The following is a 21,536-nucleotide window of genomic DNA, read 5'->3' on the forward strand; positions in this document are numbered from 1 at the left end:
ACTTCTAAGGTCTGTGTCAATTACACTTACCCAAAGTTGCACAAAGATAAGGGGGGTGACTCCTTTTTCTGAATAACTGCTTATATTTTCTAAGGGTGATAAATGCAATAAAGCATGGAGTGGTGAGAAGGACAAGCAATCAAGGACTTAATTTATTTCTAATTTGGTTCGTTGTGTATGTACTCTAGTTGGCCTTTTTAGACTTGACAAATGATTACATCACAATTTTGAGAACCCATAATAATTATAGACATGAACGGAACAAATTGCAGGTAAAAATATGATTTATGCCATTAAAATGACATAATCTTTCTTATGTACATAGAGTGAATGTATGTTAAAAATATTAAAATCACAGCATAGGTGAGTAATATAATTCATAATGTAACATTATGTTAAAGTAATCAAGGCAATATTAAATATTTCAATTAGATGTATATTTTATGTTTATATAGCTTGGAACTCCCATATCAAATGTTGATTTGACATTGTTTTAATTATTAATAATAATGATTCCATTTGAAAAGAGGTTTATGTGCTTAAAGTTTAATGCTTTAAGTTTAATGCCTAAAATAAATCATTGCTGCACTGAAGGCAGTGGAAAAGCTGTCATTACCTAGAAGTGGAGCAGCATTTCAACCATCATATCTGTTCAGATTCATAAGCCTGAACCACTATTCAGCTGCACAAGGCACCAGCTCAACAAGACTGCTGTACGGGAATACTCCCCCTTTCCTGTACAGCTGTGCTATTCAGTACATTCTTCAACAAGCAAAAAGCTATTTTGCTGAATTAGGGTTGGTGAAAAGTAGAGTATCCTTATTTACAGTTTTATTGTCTTGGAGTGAAAAGAATTTCTATCTCCTTTCTGTAATTTTGTTTTATTAATAGACAAAAGTCTGATCATCCAAAAACTTCAACAGATGTGAAGCTGTGAAAATAACTCTTTCTGGGCAGTTTGCAGACATTAGTCTAAGAACCACAGTTGGGATTAATTACCATGCAGTTCACAAAGTTTTCTTTGCTTTTTGTCCCTTGAACCTGCCACTTCATCAACCAAGCCCCAGTAAAGAGATTATCTTTGGAGACTTGGGGTCTGCAGGGCTGTTTCTCAGTGCTCTCTCCCAGCTGCTGTTGTGCAGCAGTACTTTCCCTTTCTTAAATATGTTCTCACAGAGGCACAGACAACACTGCTTCCCTGGTTCAGCTCTGGCCAGTGGCAGATCCCTTTTTTAGCTGTCTGAAACTGGCTCTGGTCTGACATAGGGCACCTTCTGGACTCCTCACAGAGGCCACCCATGCAGCGCCCTTGCCATGTAAACCCAATACATAAGGAAACTGTGGTATACCATGTAACTTTAACAAGTCTGTGCTAACTTGAGCAGAAAATAAATAAATAAATAAATAATAAAAAATAAAAGGGACAGCTAGAACTGAAAATACATTGTAACAGCACTTCCTGCCTACTGAACAATTTAAAACATTGGTGATTTTTTTTTTCTAATTCAGTACCACCAAACACATTATACAGATGAAATTCCTGTGAAATGACTAACATGCTGTTTGGTTTGGGACTAGACTGTGCAAAGCAGATGCTGAAAAGAGATGACATGCCTGGCCCATGTCCACTTTGGGCACTTGCATGAACCTGTCCTAGCAGCACCAGGACTCTGCTACCACAAGTAGACACCCATGATCTTTCCAATTTCTCCATCCTCTATGACAGTTTTCAGTTCATAGACTCTGCTCTTAGTTCATTCTTCTCTGCTTTTTCCTCTGTTAAGATGACAGTGCTTCCATTTCATTTAATTAATAATCAATGTTTAATTTGATTAAAAGCTGAAGAATTCAATTATATGTATTAAATAATCCTTTATTTTGTTCAGTTTTGTTGCCTTTAATGAGGTAATATTCTATAATTAAATCATATGATACAGACAGTTGCTGTATAATTAATAAGACCATGGTCCTAAATGACTTAGAATAATGAACCCAAGCAAGGCCCATATAATTAAAAATGCTCATAACTAAAGTCTGTGACATATTTCCTAACTACATTTGGAGCATAAGAGCAATCTTACCATCAAGACATTGGAACAGGTTCTCTGTGTGACCTTGGACAAGGTATATAATCTTGCTGAGGCAAACGTCTTTATAGTAAATCTTTGTTTTAATAAAGTCTTCAAGTAAGGACTTCATGACAAGGAGAAACACTCACCCTGTGCATGGAGAGAGCCTAGTAAAAAGGTATTCTCTTGGTATTATCAGAAGATAAATAAGAGTTAGGGAACAAAACCTAGCTGTAGCAGATGAGAAAGAAGGTCCAACTTGCTTCATATCCCCCCAAAGGCAGTTGCAACTGGCAGGTGGTTAAGGAAATATTTAAAGGCCAGTCAAGTACTGTATGGTATCTCCACCTTTGTCTCACCCTAACAATGTGCAGTTGGAGTTCATGAGATGCATCGTGTTTTTTAATAGCTCATACCAGACTTCTCAGCAGTTTCTGAACCCAGTTTCTGAACAGCTCTACCTCTAATTACCACAGCATCCCCTTACAAGGAGTGCTACAACTCAATCATACACAGGGTAAAAACCCTTTTATTTGTTTTCTGTCTCCAAATGCTGTTTTTACTTCTTGCTCCTTACATAATGTTCTGTGAAGACATAGGAATAAACTTTCTCTGTACATTTTCTTCATTAGACTCATGATTTTTTATTTACATATACATATGCCATATCATCCTTAATCATCTCTTTTCCAACCTAAGTTTTTTCCTGGAAAGATGCCATTCCAATTCTGTGGTTATCTTTCTTTGACCATTTTTGTTTCACATTCCACTTTTCAGGAAACATAAACAAGAACTATACATAGCTTTCAAGATGTAGTACACCAAATTTTTATGAAGTGGTATGATAATATTTTATATCTTGTTCTCATTTCATTTCTTAACCATTTTTATCATGATTTTGCTCCTCTGACCATTGTTGAGCAACTGATGTTTTAATAGGACCAGCTACAATAATCTCAAGATCTCTCTCCTGAGAGGCAATAGCTCATTTAGGACCCATCATTCCATATATACAATTAACATTGTGTTTCTCCATGTGCCTCTCTTTGCATATATTGACCTTGAATTTCATCTGCCATTTTACTGTCCAGCCATTCAGTAACTCTTTGCAGTAAATCTGAGAATTGAATACCTTGGATAATATCTTATCAGCAGCAGATCTTGTCACCCTGTATCTGCTGCCATTTTTAGCTCATTTATGAATGTATTGAATAGATGCACTCCTTGAAGAGCAGTATCCACTCTAATGCCTTTCCTTATCTGTACCTTTTGTTTTCTTTCACATAACCACATAATCACATTTCTCATCTTTGTACATCCTATCATATTTGCTTTTGTGAAGCCACAAAAGGAATTTATCGTTTATCTCAAGACAGCTAAGTTTTCTTAAACCTTTTTGATGATGGATAATGTCAAAAGACTTTTGGAAATCCACATAGATCAACTTGGTAATTACATTCATATATTACTGACTTCCTCAAAGAACTCTAGGTTATTTGTGATGAATGACTTCCTTAAATGAAAACGCTGCTAATTCTTTACCATGTGTCATATTCTTCTATCTGCACAAGGGAGACTATATTATTGAATTCTATTTACCTAAGTCTGTTGTTCATTATATTTTTATATACCAAATAGAGAAATCAAAGTCATCAGTCCATAGTCCTCTAGATTTCCCTTGTCATCTTCCACTTTTCAGTCCCCTAATGTTGGAACAATTTACGCACCTACATTATTATTAACCACTATTGTGACTGATTGACGATTTCATTTTTAAGTTAAAATGCTTGAATATTGTGTGATTATTTTATTTGTTACTATCCATTTTACTTATTTGTCTAAAACTTATTCAGTTTGAGAAATTTAACTTGGCACAGCTTGAGATAGTTCCTCAAGTTCCTTCTTTTTAAAGTTTAAGCAAACACTAAGGCAAATAGTTCATTTGGCTCTTCTGAGATAGTCTGACTACCACTGAGCTTTAAAAATTTCTCACAAGTCTAGTTAAATGAGTAGTTACAAGAGTTTCTGATGCTTGGGATGAGCTCCTCTGTCCATTCCAGTAGATGCAGCTTCAGAGGAGGATTGCTTAAGGAAAAAAAAAAAAAAAAAAAAAAGGGGGGGGTTTGAAAAAATGAGACTTTGGGCCACTGGTGAAAGAGGAAGGAAGGAAGGAAGGAAGGAAGGAAGGAAGGAAGGAAGGAAGGAAGGAAGGAAGGAAGGAAGGAAGGAAGGAAGGAAGGAAGGAAGGAAGGAAGGAAGGAAGAAAGGAAGAAAGAAAGAAAGAAAGAAAGAAAGAAAGAAAGAAAGAAAGAAAGAAAGAAAGAAAGAAAGAAAGAAAGAAAGAAAGAAAGAAAGAAAGAAAGAAAGAAAGAAAAAGAAAGAAAGAAAGAAAGAAAGAAAGAAAGAAAGAAAGAAAGAAAGAAAGAAAGAAAGAAAGAAAGAAAGAAAGAAAGAAAGAAAGAAAGAAAGAAAGGAAAAGGAAAAGGAAAAGGAAAAGGAAAAGGAAAAGGAAAAGGAAAAGGAAAAGGAAAAGGAAAAGGAAAAGGAAAAGGAAAAGGAAAAGGAAAAGGAAAAGGAAAAGGAAAAGGAAAAGGAAAAGGAAAAGGAAAAGGAAAAGGAAAAGGAAAAGGAAAAGGAAAAGGAAAAGGAAAAGGAAAAGGAAAAAGAATGATGATCAGGTTGAAGCCTACTTGGCTTGAGACTTAGAAGGTGGAATTTCAGACTATAAAAATCCATTTTTATAGACAGTGACAGCCTGACAGTTTGCTGCTTATGTGCCATGCTAGATTAGAGCATGTTAAAAGGAAAACTGTATGAAATTGAAATCTCTCTTATTCTCTCACTGCAGCCTAGGCGAATCCTGCTGGTTCTCAAAAAAATGTAAAGCTAAACCACTTGCAGTGAGTGAACTGGTGAAGCAATGAGTTGTCCACTGAATCAATTTTTGACCCTTTTATCCACACAGCTGGAGACACCTTTTTGTCATTCACTAATCGGAACAGGATAGGGTGGTTGAATCCCATGTGCACATCGTGCATCCTGAATATGTTCCCTCTTTAACTTTCTGCAAAGGAGTACCATGACATCAGAAATCCATGATCAAGCTGTTTTCTGTTGTTCTACCTTTGATCACCAATGTTGACAACAGAGATATTTGGTTATTTTACCTTATGATGGGGTTCCTGGAAGATGTACATGATGAAGCCCACATGTACAGTGTTTTCTAAAATGTAATTCCTTTATGCTCACCCTCTTTCTTGGGACTAAGACTGCAAAGTGAGAGGATGTTCTGTGCCAGGCACTTAGGATATGAGCAGCATTTTAACCTTATCTCTGTCAGGTGGATCTGCATGAAAATACCTAAAGAAAAATAAACAAACCACTGCATGAGCCTTAAATTTCAGTCAGCATTTGGAGCTCGGTTTCACTGTAGGATTGAGGGCATGACAGGTGTTAAGTTTGCTCTCTGTATTACAGATTCTTAGTACTTTGGGGAGGGGGAGATTATTTTGTCTCTTAACAAAAACAAAATTAAAACACATCTCTGAAGACTGTTGCTTTGAAGTGTCAAACTTTTGCATAGTCTTGATAATCAGTAATGAAGAGAGAGTGCAGATTACAAAACAACATAATCAAGTGATAATAATGAATATTTCAACAGGCAGACATTTCAAAGTTTTAATTAAAATTAGTAGTGCTATTGATATTGTAATGTCTTCGGGTAACATACAGGCAAGTAATCACAGACCTCCCAAATGGACTGCATTACACATGCAATTAATTATAGAAGATGTTGCTCAAACCACCCTGGGATCTCTGAGATTTAAACCAAGTGCTCAAGCATTTCGCTACAGAAGGCAGCTCCACTAACACAGCTAGCAGATCAACTATTATACTTAACCCAGATGCTTCATTGCTGCGATGCAGCTCAAATCTGTTCTAGCAACAATCTTTACTCATCTGCTTTAATAACACAAATGCTTCTCCTTTTGCCTAAAGTGAAAGCTGGTATTTTTAAACACAGACGATGAGAGCTTTGGGGACAAAAGAATACCACCTACAGAGCCGTTCTTTTTACAAGATGCCCTCCATGCTGCAGGGGAAGAAAAGTTTAATCAAAGTATATTTCTTGTTCTTACTTTTCTCTCTCCTTGACACTGCCTCCACCCAGTGCTCCTACTCTGATATTCTTTCAGGATTCTCAGGTTTTTCTGAAGTTAATTTTGTCACTAGGGAGCAGGTCTGAAGGCTCCTTACAATAAGATTAGGGATCATAACTGTACCTGTAATTCACAACATAATGGCTTCATTTAGAGCATGGGGGAGTGTGGGGAGGGAGTTGTTTAGAAACTGCCCTGACTGTACTTTGACCTATTGCTACCTGTGGGCCTGAGCACACACTTAAAAAGATCTTCCATGCCCCTCAGTGAAATCAAATCATTATTTTGAGAACTGAATCTCACACCGAGCTGTTCTGAATAAATCTCTCTCTCAGTTCAGTACACCTAATTACCAAAGCTTACTGTCAGGAAAAGTAAGAGCACAGTCTAAGAGCATTCTTGCTTATGGATTTGAGGCCTCATGCACAGCAGGATCAAAAATGTCTAAAATAAATGAGAGGGTGAGATTGTAGCTTTTGTAAGACCTTTCCAAACTCTTTCACAGCAAGGCAAATGCTCCTCTCTTTGCTTGACAGGTGCCTTCCTTCCTTCAAATAGACCCCAGAGCACTTTCCAGACTGCTTCCTGAATCAAAAACTGCTAGGCAATTCCTGATCCTGCTAATATGGATAGGAGTTCTGTTACAAAAAAAAAAAAAAAAAAAAAAAAAGAAAAAAAAAAAAAAAGGAGGGTTTGACCTAAGGCCTTTCCCCTTCCTCCAAACAAACACAAAATGTTGCCACTGGATTAGGCTATTTAAAAGACCTGATGGTGCTGGAGGCTTGTAATTTCCTCAGTGCCACCACAAGAAAGGGAGAGGATATAGGTGTTCCTTTGCAAAACATAGAAACATCCATTAAGCCTATTCAGGCTAATTTTCCTCTCTGGGGTTGTGTCTGACCATGCCTGATCTCAGCAGCTGTTCTGCAGAAAGCAGCTTGCTTAGGAGGTTCGTGAAGGGAGAGGCAAATCTGTGGTTTGGAATATTTACTGAGGTTGTTAATATAAGAAAACCACACTTACTAATGGCTTGGTAACTTTTAAGCTTTTTTCTTAGCTTAATTCACAGGCTGATGCAGCCTGTACCCCACCACGCAGCCAACCAACCTTCCAGAGCTTTCTTCATTACTTTCAAGGGAAATGGAAAGCCTATCATCATTCATGTCAGGCATTTGAAATGGTAGTGTGTTGGGATATGAAGAATGACAGCTCACAAAAGGAGGAAAATGCTTGGTTGCAGCCTTTCTATTCCTTTTTGCAGCTACTGGGGAAAAGCCTGCTCATGGTTTGTCCCACTGTGATGACACAAAGGCTTCAGCCAGAGATGTGGTTATTACAGATCAACCATCATTGTCCTGTGGAAAGGTGTTAAATATCCATATGGTGTGGGAGAGTTCTCTGCTCTGCAATAACACAGGATTCAGTTCTCCTTAACAATTTTCTTAGGCAGAGCAAAACACTTGTACTAGGTCTGAGTTTTAGCATGAAAAGGGGAAAGAAACTCCATCCGTGTTTACTGGGGGTAAGAACCACAAATAAATAAATTTGCTTTGAAAGGTAGCGATTTATTTCTTTTTTTACCAGTCTGTAATCTGTATGTGGATTAATTGCAATTGATATCCTTACAAAGATTTAAATGCTTGATTTATTACTAGGAAAATATATAGACTATCCTTGTTTCCCATTGTGTTGCTGTTTTAATATTAATCAAGAGTTAAGAGTGGCACTCAATATTGCAATGATCAGCATAAACTGCTGAAAACTACTTTCCATTCTTCTTTTAACTCTTTTGTTTTTAAAAGCATGACGTCCCTCTTAGGGATCCCGTTAGAATGATTGTTGGAACAAAATCTACTGATTTCAGCAGATCCATTAGTCTTTTTATTATCAGTTCTCCCAGCTGGAGCATGTTAATACCTGACATGTGTCAGGTATCCCCAGGTTCATTAAGCCTGTCTGTACTCTGACAGAATACCTCCAAGTAGTTCCAAAAGCACCATGAAAGAGTTTTTATTAATGATTTCCAGGATACCCAGCGTACTCCAATTCTACCCATGTTGCATTTTCATACTTACATGGAGCCATTCCTACATAAATTAGTTGAATACATCAAATTTTATGATGCATTTTTTTGTGTATTTAAAAAAGTGAAAGTACTGACACTGCCTTTAGAGTAAATATCACAAGAGAATTGCAAGACATTTTGGTTTGCTCTTCAGTCAGTAGTCTGAGCTCTTAGCTGCTGCCAGTGATGGGAGAAAAATCCAAAGAAACAATGCAGTAAAAGATGTCATCACCCCATAAAAATATTATTCCACCTCTTTTCCAGCTTGAGAAACACGCAGAAGTTGAAGTGGGACAGTGGGAGACATATAGCATACCAACACTTTTTAGTCTCTGCAGGCATTTGGTGTAAGAAATCTGCCATTATCCTTTGTATCAAAGCCAAGTGTTCAGCCCAAGTCGGGCCTCTTTTTCATTCAAAAATGAATGATACCTCCGAGCAACACTAAGAAGCAGTCTCCAGGGTTTTTAACTCTGAATTGTATGTTCACTTTTTTCCATCTAAACCCTGAGAATATACAAATTAGCATTATCCACAAGGATGTATGTCCAACTCATGCTGTGCGGACTTGAGTGCTCATGAATTATGAATTGCTTAAGGAAACATCACAGAGGGAAATGTCAAAGCATTACCATGACTGAACTTCCATCTTTAGCAGAGAAGATAAATTGTCCACACTTCTTAAGTGCTTGTTAAAGGCCATAGTTTTGTATGCAAACCTGCATGGACCATGGGACACATTTTTCAGAAATAGGTGCCTAAGTCCCAGCTTCTAAATGTATATTTATTTTCCTAAATAAGCAAACTGATTTTTCAGAAAGTTTTCTCAGGAACTCCTACCACTATCAGTGACTCTGCATTTGTGAAAATCATGTTTCTTGTTTAGGTTTGTGTTTCTCACTCCCCTTTTTTACCCTCAGATTTTGGTCCTACAATTGATTGAGGTACAGAATTGAGGTACAAAACCCTCAACTTTAGCAGCTATTTGCAGTCTCAGAGCTTGAAGTTCTTATACACTTTATATTCACTTTTTTGCAGTTCATCGCCGCCCTTGTTTAAGGGAAGCTTGGACATGGTGCTTAAGGAAATGGTTTAGTGAGTGATATTGGTGGTAGGGGGATGGTTGGACCAGAAGATCTTGCAAGGTCTTTTCCAACTTCTATGATTCTATGATTCTATATGACAACCACTCCAAGGTCCTGAAGACTGTGTAGGAATACAGATATTTCACACTTATTGGTCAAAATCACAGCTGTAATATTATCTATTCATTTTTCTGTAGTTAATAAAACTATACCATCTATTAAATTCCCTTCCCAGTCAGGACAATGATAGTGAGGCTAACAGTCTTAGTGCTGGGAAATTTCCATCTCACATTTATTTGATTGATGCTTACTGTATGACACTATGTCACATTCAGTCAACCCTTATTGCTCTAGTCAAGATCCTAGGACTGCTGAGCTGCAAAGTATTAACTACGGAATACTAAAACCCATGTTTTCCTGGGGATATGTATGATCCTTAATAATATGTTCTTGTTGAGACTGACATTTCTTAAAGCAGACATTTATAAGAAATTTACCATGAACATATCAACACTAGGGTTGTAAATTAAATAACTAACCAACAAAAAAGGTCATTTTTACTATCTTCTTTGCCTTCTAACGCATGAACAAACATATATTGTGCAAGATTACTCTTCATTTCATTGAAGATCTTGAAATTTGAAAATGGGATGACTATGAGTGGCAAAGAAAGACACCCAGACAATATCTGGGCCCTCTTATACACATTGGACTAGCAGCTCCATGAAGAAAATGAAGCTAACAATAATTTAAAGACCAAATTAGAATGAATTCCATGATTCATACAATAATCTGTTATAAATAATCTGTTAATGAAAAGATTCTGAGATAACTAAGTGCAAAGATAAGAGAACAGTCGGGCAAGCTAAGTTTAGGTAAACAAACTGTATAATTTAATTCTCAAATGGGTTCAGTTATTCAATAAGGGCAAATAATTTTACAGGTTTCAGTAAAGAGGAAATATCCTTGGACAATTTATGGGAAATAACTCAGGAGAGGAATAACTCAAGATCTCTTTATTTTGTGTCCCTTCAATGGCATCACAGATGTAGCAATATTCTCTCAATCACATTAACGTTTGAAACTCTTGGGAGCCATTTTAGTGGAGATTTGAGATTGACTAGTCTGAGATAGTTGCAAGGCATAATTTAAGTGGGATTGCCCGTGCTCTGGAATTTTTTCAGCTTCAGTTTGAGAGATCAGTGGAAGGAATTGAAATGAAAGAAGAGAAATGGAAAGGAGAAAATAAGCTGAGCTGCTGCAGAGTGCTTACCATAAGCACTTTTCCATAGCCAACGGTCCTTCATGACATTTGCTTTACAATATTTCTGCTAAAATCAGAGTTTGCCATACTCACTTAACACAGGATATCTCTATGCTGAGTGTACTATCTCTAGAGTGAGCACGAGGTAAGCTGGAGGACTCAGTTGAATAAAAGATGCCTTTATTAAAGGTTAAACTATGTTTTTGAAAAATTGAAGAACTGCACTCCTAGAAATTGCAAAGTATTTCCCCTGCTGAAATGGAAAATTGTCATTTTCCCCATAATTTTCTTAGGACAAATACCTGACATTTATTGTTGAAAACTAACGAGGTAGAAGTGCATCAGAGAATAAGCATGACCCATGTCATCCTATGTCTTCTCTTTCTGATGCTGCAAGAAAAATCTGTTGGGAGTATAACACAGTGAGTGATTCACAATGAAAAAAAAATTACATTGAAAGCCTCATCAAAAGGGGAAAAATGTTTTATTTTTAAAACATGTAGATCATCAAAAACTTAAGATGTATTCTATGTGCAAGTATTTCAGCTGGCAGGCTGTACAGGTAAAGCCAAATAAGAGTGACTTTATTCAAACAATGAGAGAGAGGAAGAAATTGAAAGTAAACCCCACAAACCTTGCTGCTGAAGGTGCAGTTATAGTATTGAAATCCTTCAGGGTAGAGAGGGAGACTGCATGCAGGCAGTCTCTGACTCCCTGCTCTGACTGAGCATCCTACCTATGGGTAGAGGAAAATGTCTACTGTTTCTGTAATGGTGCTTAAGTTATGATGCTCCAAATAGGATTGAACCATTTCAGATTTCTAAGATAAAATAAAGTCTGCTAGCCAACATATTTCATAGCCATAGATTGACAGTTCAATTGACAGTCCATAGCAATGTAGCATTCAATTATGCCACTCTAAAAACAACCTTGGAAAGGAGCTGCACTTTTCAGGGGCAGACATAACATGAAATGCATTGAAGCATCTTTTTTTCCACTGCTGCTGGGTCACTGAGGTATCAGGAAGGTTGGATGTCCCTCATTTTTATGATGACATGACTATTACAAAGTAACAAAATTTGTATATATGTCTTGTCCAAGTGTTATGGCTATCATCAAAAAAATAAAAGCCATCTATTACAACAACATGCAGAAATAATCCTTGCAGTATGTCATCATCAGTGGTGATACCATATAGATGAAAAAACAGCTCAGAAAGAGTGGGTGTTCGAATAACAAAAACACTGTTATATATCAGCTTTTTCCAGATATAGAAAAGTGCACAGACAACCTTAACACATGGATTTTCTGACCATTTTAAATACCTGATTTCGCAGCTATGTTACATTCTTTATTATGTTTACTGAATTCTGGTAATATTCCTTGTTCATTGCTGCAAGAAAGCAATTGCTTCTACCTCTCTTTGCCCTTGTCCCATGGCACTGATGATGTGTCTGTATGCCAAGACATATCAGAAACTGGACACTTCAGTAACTTTCTGGAACAGAACCAGAAAGTGAGAGAAAAAAAAATGGAATTATAAAGTCTTCTGAAAAAAGAGAATAAAATGTTTGACAGGACCAAGCATGTGAATTGACTATAGTCTAAGTGGAAAACTTAGGGGTATCAGTGCCAAGGAACTTTTCCACTGAACAGAAGGGATTTGCCAGTTCCTCTTCAGAAAGGGAAAAATCCTCACATACTCACTTAATTATGTGTCTAAAAGTTTAGGCTAGGCCACATTTTAGAAGTTTAGCTGGGAAAAAAAAAAAAAAAAAAATGTTGGTTTTAGGTTACATTACGTTCACAGCTTTAACTGCTTCAGCCTCTCCTTATTGTACGTGCCTGTCCTTTCTATTAGTATAAGGGGTATATGAAACTATTTTACATTCATTTGGTTGCTAGTCCTTTGCAGTCCTTACCACATTTAATACATACAATATGGAAAAACAGGCTAACATCCTTGTGAGGCCAGACTTTCTGATATTTGTTTTCTTCAAAATGTTTTTTTTCCTCTTTTCTTTCTCTTTTTCTTTTATTCTTTTACCCATTTATCATTTAATGATGGCCAGTGGCAAAAAGAGGCATCTCAGTATCATGTTTTCAAAACTATCCAGTGTTTGCAAGTGATTTCCGTCAAGATTACTGCTTCAGATCTTAGCTGAAACTGCTGGGAGAGCACCTGAGGTCATTCATCCTGGAGCAAATATTTCACAGTTACTACACTTTCTTTATCCAGGTAGTAAATCTTTTTCTTTTTCTGTAAACAAGCTACTATGCCAAACAGTTCTCTATGTCCAGCTGCTTTTGCTGCAAACTGCTTCCACAAAAATCACGGAACACTTCAGAAAGATAATTTCCTAAAGAGGAAAGCTATAGATACAAGGCACTAACTCAATCCTTTAAAGCAAAGAATAGCTGACAGTCCAATTCCTTTACTTTCAACAGAGGTGGAATTGTGAAAGCTATTAAATAACAATAACAGAAATAAAGAGAAAAAGAGAGCCCAGAAAATACAGAGCACCTTTCTTTTTCTAATCTAGTAGAGACGATTCCAAATGCCAGTAAAGTTGGACCAGCATGTTCATAAGCTTGAGATATTGTCAAACCTGAGCAATGAAGGGTCTAGAAATGGCAAGGTGAGTGCACAGCCAAAACAGGACATACAGAGCCTGACTCTCTTCATGCTTCACCAGTTCGTATCCAGTGTGATTGGTCCTGCTAACTTACATTGATTTACTCCTGATTTATGGCACAGTAAATGGAAACTGAATCAAACTCAAATAGGGGCTCGCCACAGAAAAACAGTTACTAATCTTGGACTCTGCACTGACAAAAGATGCAGGTCTTAGACTGAAGAATGATGATGACAGGTGAAATATATTGGGAGTACTGCAGGAATGCTGACAGGTGAAATATACTGGGAGTAGTGCAGGAGTGGGAAGACACAGAAATTACTCTTAGTTTAATCAGCATTACATTAAAGTCCAGATGTCCCAAATGAACTGCTAGGGCATTCATACCATCCATAATTTCCACCTTATGAGAACTAGCATTTTTGGGAGGGAGAGAAGGAAAGACAACAAGCTTGTCTGTGAATGCTGAACCTTCACATTCTAAATTTGTAGACACCTGGCTCACTTCTGAATCAGCTCACCTTCACAATGTCTCAATTTAATGCCTCATATAATGTTTATGTACTGTAATCAGGCAGCAAACTGGCTAAGCACAGAATCTGTCAGAGTCTGAAACATACAGACCCTTTTCTTTCTGCAACTTGCTACACAATTTTTTTCTTCCTTTTGTAGCATACGGTGAAGATCTAACTGAGCATGTTCTGTTGTTTTTTGTTTTGTTTTGTTTTCTGGAAGAAAACATCAATTTTACTTTGAAGTCCATAATTCTGTTTGACCTGTCAGTAGCTGCATTTGCCAGCAGAAATGCTAACATCTTCAAGGCCCATCTACAGTTGTTCTATCTATGCTCTCCATGGACACTGACTTGTTAAGATGAAACTCATGAAGGGACTCTTTTTCAGATGCATTCAGTACCAGCTTATTACCTTATGTCCCCTGCTGTTTCTGCCATCTGAGGGAGGATGATTTGATTCTGCTAAGTGTCATGGAGGGACCTATCCAAAAAGTAATGTTGTCTAAAGGAAATACAGCTCCACAGTGATGCTGATGCATATGCTGGTCATCTGTACCACTTGCAGTGCCAAATCTGATTCAAAAAAAATCATACTTCATAGCATGAAATAACCCAGGGACCTTTTTAAATCTCAAGTATTTTTAGAGTTATGATATGGCTTGAGTTAGTCTCACTAAGCGCACACACAGAATGGCAATGTGACTACCATGTTAGAAGCAAGGCTAACAGTATCCATGGGGATTTTTTAACAGCTGTAGTCAAGAGAATAGTGTATGAATTCATATCTGGGATTTTTCTGCATTGTTAATGCAACTCCTACCCAGTCAAACTCAAACTGAAAATAACATGACAAACCTAATCAGTGCAAATCTGTCCCAGCTGAAGAGGTGTTTTCTCCTTCAGTAAGTTAGAAGATACTGAGGAGGATTAAATGAGAACTGCTATGAATCAGAGATATTCTTCTAAGTGGAGGACCTTACTATTACATATTACATATTCAGATACTATATATCTGAAGTTAATACGAATCAGTGGCAGTGCAAGAGCACTGAAGATTTGGCTGTAGGAGAGCAGCTGTGGTTAATGACAGGAAGAAGCATATACAACTCACTGGAGAAAATGATTTTTAAAATTTAAACCTGATTTTTTTTATTTTTTTTTTTTTAACAGCAAATATTGGCTCCAGTGGCCCACACACCTTGCGTGTAGACAATTCCTCACTCCAGAATTCCCAATAAGGTAGCTAGGAATACCCATGTAAATAACTGCCCGCAAACAGGAATACTCACATCAGAATGGTTGCATTACGTAAATACACCATTTATTTACTGGTGCCTCCAAACAATTTACTCAACACTTTACAAGAGAGATTGTACAAGGGGAGATACTGTTCTCATCTCAAGAAGCTTCTGTAAATCAGCATATTTCACACAATATCACAGGAGATTCAGGAACAACTTCATTCTTATTCAGCTATCTTCTCTGCTAGTTTGATTCCTATATCTATGTCTAGCTCTATGTTAGTCAATTGGTGAATGTAAGAAAGAGAACCAAATATTTTAAGAATGTTTTAAGAAAAAGAAACTCTCTCAGAACTGCACTTTCACAAACATTTTCAAGATTTTGTTTCTTAATAAAATATACTGTTTTATTTAGGTAGCTGTTTCCATAGGATATATGCTGAGATGGGTTTTCTGATAGAAAACAAATATTTTGCAGATTACAGAACTATAAAGGAAAGCTGGATTTCTAAAGAATGACTGCACCCGAGTTCTCTTACACACCTACAAGAATACTTTTTTGTGCTCATCTGCTACCACCAGACAATTTGCCTAGGGTCTTACAAGTACTAAAATATTTACACCCAGAAGGTTTTGTTCTTTGTGTAGATGAATATATATAGAATATATATATATATATATATATATATATAGCAGAGTTTCGAATGAAGTACAGCTGCAAAAATTGCTCCTGTCACCTCTGAAAAACAGTGATGGATGCTGTGCACTCTGTACATGTTTCTGTAAACTGCAGCAGGAGAAAAACCCCAGTGGGACCTGTGTTCAGGGCACACAGCTAGGAGTACAAGTCCTCAGTTCTTGCTCCTCTACCACACAGTTGAGGAAACAGAAAACAGGAGGAACAGCATGAGCAGACTGGTTGTCAGTGTCCTAGCCCCTCTGTGATTTAGATCTCATCTGGTTTGCCTGGATGATGTACTGATGCCCTGTATGGACTATACACTGAAAAATTAAAAAGAAATTCATTGGTGTCAGTAGTCTTACTCGGTGTTGAATAATATCTTTATTAAGGTTTAATATATTGGAAACTCAAGGGAAAAATGGCATGCAGTGCACCCATGTATTGAAATATGAAACATAACCAGGGCATTGTTGAGCTCATTTCAGTGTAATTGCTGAAGAATTGTCCCATTAGTCTCCAGCAATCTGTGAGCAGCAAAAAGAGCCATATGAAGTGAACTGAAAATAACATCATAAAATAACCTATAAGGAAAACAGAAGAAAAAAATGGTGTGAATACAAGGTCAGCACTGGACAATAAATATCTAATGTGTGTGGCTGCAATTTGATTGCTCACATTTAAATATTTATTCATTTTAGGGATAATTCAGTCCAATAAAATTATAACTCTTTTGCATTCATCCTTATTTGAGCCATTCTTTATTTCCATGTCTCTATAAAGCCAAGAGGATGAATAAAGTCAATAAACAGTTTCTAGACCAGCTAAATTTCTGTGTGGGCAGAGGTTCTCTTGGGGGCTTGTTGCACAAAAGGGTAAGAGAGTTTGACAGGACCTAAACCCCTTTGCATTCCAGCTTGTCCTCAGATATCAGAGGGGCTGGAAGCAGCTGGACTGAGATTCTGAGTGATACCCAGTTTGGCCCTATAATCTGGTCACATTCAATAAATTAAATTATCACAATCACAGATTCACAAATAGTGCAATACTCTTTCAATCTAGTAAATGACTGGTTTAGTTTGTTGAAGCAGAAGGAGTACAGGTTCTTTTGGATTGCCAGTGATAAATACACTGTCTGCAAAGCACATACAAATACCAAGAATATGACAAACACAAGCAACCACACATGCTAATTTGTGGCACAACTCTAAAGGATGTTAGGTTTCCTGGGGAAGCACTTGCTACAACTGAGAGTTTTAATCTCACCCAACAGATGTCCTTATGGGGTGGAAGAGAGGTTCAGCCCATCAACTGATCCCAAAAGTCAGCAATGTCTTTCCAACTTTCCAACTGCAATCATGTCTTCCCCAACATTTTCCTCTCTTGAGCCATTTTTTTATACTATTTTCTACCTTTTAAGTGGATATTGAGTGACTTTAGTCATAGGTGTCTTCGTTGTGATTGGTATAAATTTTTCTCACTTTAGTTTAAAAGTATAGGGTCAGAGAAATTCAGAGTGCATGCTCAGTGAGGGGTGGTCACACCTTGGAGGCAGGTAGTGTTTGGGATGGAGGTGTGTTTGGGCATTATAATGAGATTATAATTAATAAAGTTCACCCAGAGGATGTGATTTAGTTATCAGTTAGACTCAGGGCTGGCCATGCAGTCTATCAGTTCCATAGTACCATCTGGTTCCCCATCCTTACAGTGATAGCACAGAGCCTGACTGTGGTGTCTGCACCCTGCGCCACCCTCCATGTTTTCTCTCTTAGAGTGAGCACTCCAAGCTCCCCTGGTGTTACCAATACCTAAGGTTGCAAGTTATGTTGCCAAAGGGACTGTCATGCAACAGATTTCTTGCATATCTGCTACATCTCACCCTGGAAGTTCCCTCAATACTGAACCTTCTCTTAAGATGTGGACATATGTTCAGCCACAATAAGTCAACTCCAGCAATTTTTCCACAGGGCATCATGGATTTCATGGATCAGAAAGCGGAGTCCTGTAAGATCTTTGGAAGGGAACCGCTCATGTTGTTATGAGACTACTCCCCTGTATACAAGGAAGTGGCAGAGGGCTGTGAAAACAAATCACAAAGGTTTATTCCTTTTGTGGTGTATTCAGAAATCTAGCTCTTCAGAAGCTAGTTCATGGTCAGCTTTCTTAACAGACCCTGAAAGCTTTCATGGTCTTGAGAAGAGATCATTTGATCACCTTTGCAGGGCACTTTAAAGTGTTTTCTCTCTTGCAGCTCCAGCTCAACTAAACACTGCAGTATAATGTTTTGCAACAGCAATGCCTGTATCAGGTTTGTAGGATGGGAGAAGGGCAAGAGAAATGATGGAGAAGATTTGGGATAGGAACAGAGTGTTATGTACTGCTCTGGGTTTGAGACCCAATTGTTCGCTGAGGCCTGAAACAGCAGAATGATTTTCATGAGTATTGCATCTCTAGTAATTACTTCCAGGCTGAAAGAGCTCATTGTTCCTAAAACGCCACCCTTGATCAACGTAAATTTCAGGCCTGTTTTGCAAGGGCCATGGCAACATTCAGCATCATTTGAAACCCAATAATCTTCATAAAGTCCTGCTCAGCATGGCTTGTAATGACACTGCCAGGCACTGCTGGTCACTACTTTGCCATGCAGAACTTCTGCACCTCTTTTTGTCTGCAGAGTGACGGCCCTAAGTGTCTGAGATCCAAATGGCATTTTTTTAAGTTTTGAATCTGTGACCTTTTGGCAGTGGAAAATGCTTGTGCTGGCAGAAACCACATTTCTCTGAACAGCACACACTCCAAGTGCTGTAGTTTTTGCAGCTCTGGCTAAAGGAGCGGCAAATCCCAGTACTGTATGGGATTCTAGGTGCTTTCATCCCCCCTCAATGCACTCAGCACACATTTGTGTTGGTTACAAGGTGTTTCTAGCTCTTGTACTGTGGAGAAGTCATTGTTAACTCTAAGTGAAGAGCATTAACCATTTTCATTGGTTTTATTTATTTCCTTTTTGTCATGTTGTGAATGTGCAACGCTTTGTTGTGTTTGTCAATTCTAAGCAGGATTTGAAAGCAGCCAAACTCTAGGCCCTTTATTTCACCTTAGTGTGACATTAGTTATCCAAACAATGACAGCAAGAACATATCACATTAAAAAGCCTGCAAGCCGTACATTTACAGAGAAAAAGGAAAGGGAAAAGAAGGCCCCCCTTTTAATTCAACAGAAACACATTTCTAATAAATGAAATGCAGTGGCCTAAAGCAGGCACACAAGCAAATTACTTAACCAGTCTTTCTGGATGAGCAATGTTAAATGCACTTCCCTAGCAATTCAAGCCAGGGACTTTAAGGACGATGCTCCAGTACCTCTCAACATTTGAAAAGGGTGAATGCTACAAACAGTGCTCTCAATATGAGGGGAAAACAATTCTAAGGAAAAGTACCAAGGACGTTATATGTAACTGAGGAAATCATGGAAAAAAATACTCTAAACAAAATTTGGAGGTTAAAGTAAAAATCCTATTGCATGAACAAATTAAAACAAATTAAAATCTGTTTGAAAACTGGGAGGGGGGGGGGGGGGGGACGGATCCAATATACTTAAGGGAAATAGCAGTTCAGGGCACTGATGAATAGCTAATAAGGATGATGGTGCAGCACTGAGGACATCGCCTCAATGTCTTGTTGCCAAAGCTTCCAGCTCCTGAGTGAAATCTACAACACACTGTTAGACTTGGACTGTGCTTTAGAAACCTGTGTTTTAGCAGAATGTGGTTTTGCTTTTCTGAGGAATGTTTAACCTACCTTCCTAAGATTAGTCACACTGAATTCACTAGGAACTGACAGTGCTCAAAAGCAGGTCACTCCAAAGCAGATCACTCATACCGAAGTGCCTGTGTATGTATTTAGTTACTGCTCCACTGACACTCCAATCTGCTTAGCTTTTAGAGGGCCTGATATCTTTGAACTCTTTTGTCCTTTGAACTTATGCCAGAATTTGGAAAAAAAGGTAGCAGTGACAATAAGGTGATAGTCAGCACCACACCTATGCCTAAATTTAGGGGCTGGTAGAACATCTCTTAAGTAAGTGAGCACAGCCTAGGCAGAGTTCCCCCGCTGTACTACACAGGAGATGTCACAACCCCAGAGTACACTGAGTATCAGCTGCTGGGAATCGCAAGTTTTGTAAAATAAAGCCATGGGTATCTAGGTGTTAAGGATATCTTTAGCGTATCCTTACATTTAGGATAGAGTAAGGCCCTCCTTAGCATGATCTAAGCAGATGCCTAACAATAAGGAGCTCAGCTTAATTCTTCTGAAGAGTTAGAACTTTTAAACCACTCCAGTCATCAAGTTTATGCCAAGTTTCTCAAGTTATCTGTTCCAAAGTCCATCGAATTCAATATATATCAGGCTGTCTGATGTGTAGACCCAGCGTGTGTGTGTGGACTCATGGACTCATAAATGACACCTTCCCCGAGTAAGTAAATGAAGATGCACTTGAAGCATCATTCAAATGTCCAGTTGAGTCACAATTCAATGACAGCTTTAAAAGTACTTTTTATTCCTCTTGCCTAGAGTTTAGATGTCCCAGAGGTACCTCCACACAGCAATGAATCCAGGATTTACTTCTGTCTTTTTCTTAGCTGGCTGAAATTGTGTGTTATCTTTAAAATGCATCATCAGTGTATAGAAGTGGTAATTAAATAAACTTTCAAGGAACTTGGGATGTAATTTTAGCAATCTGAAACATTCAAAAAGCATGTGTCAAGACTAAAAAGAGATAAATATTCTTTTTGTTTATAATCACAAAGGTGGAAAAAAATAGAAGGATTTTTTTATTATGATTATTTGTCCTTTCATTCTATTTGTTCATTTTATGTCTGGGGTTTTGTACTGAGTTACAGAGACCACAAATTCTTTTTTCCTCTTCCTTATAATTATTGTTGTTATTATTGTAGATTTTGTTTTGGTACAAGCCAGATTTCTCACAAAATCAAATGAATCATGTGACTGGAGCTTTACAAAACCTCCAGGGTAACAAGATCTGTTGCTGACAGCTGACAGCACTGGGAAGCTCACAGAGAGAGGTGAAAATAAGATTAAAGCAAATCTATTTTAAAGTTTTAATTAATGTGTGATATGGAGGTCTCTCTCTCTCTCTCTCTCTCTCAGCTTAAAAATTGAAGGAATCCAGACCTTATGGTAAAATTTTTTAGAGGCACCAGAAGACACCTGAAGTCACTACTTCCTGAGTGGCTGGTTTAAAAAGGGTCAGCTGCACCAGAAAGCAAGTCCATTGCTTTATTATAAAAGAAAACAAAAAAATAATGGACAAAAAGTGAGATTCAGTATGTAACCCATTGCTGCCCTACAGAGGCCAGGAACTACAGAGGATTCCTACAGAATATGGGCACATATAATGGTAATACAGATTTATATTTCTTATTACTGGAAAAGGCTTATCATTGCTGGACAACACAACAGGGTTTAAGAGAGGGAGATGACAGAAAAGGGAATGGATGACAAAGAGCATCATGTCAGGATAATAATTCAGAAGTATTCCTGTTACTCAGAATAAACAGTTCCTGGAATAAGAAATGTTATTTACTCCAGACATATTGCTCTTTAGACTCAAAATGTCTTCTGAAATCACTACCCTGTTGTATATAAGGAGATCCATTGCATTTCCAAGCAAATAGCAAATAACAGCAGGTGACCTATATTTACAAAATATATGTTGGCATATTTTAATGCACAAAGAACACAGCTTAATAGTTTGCCCAAATCTATACACTGCAAGAAGAGGCATTTATCCCAGCCTTTCCAA

The sequence above is a fragment of the Aythya fuligula genome, chromosome 1, assembly GCF_009819795.1.
Source record: "Aythya fuligula isolate bAytFul2 chromosome 1, bAytFul2.pri, whole genome shotgun sequence".
In the NCBI taxonomy this organism is placed as follows: Eukaryota; Metazoa; Chordata; class Aves; order Anseriformes; family Anatidae; genus Aythya; species Aythya fuligula.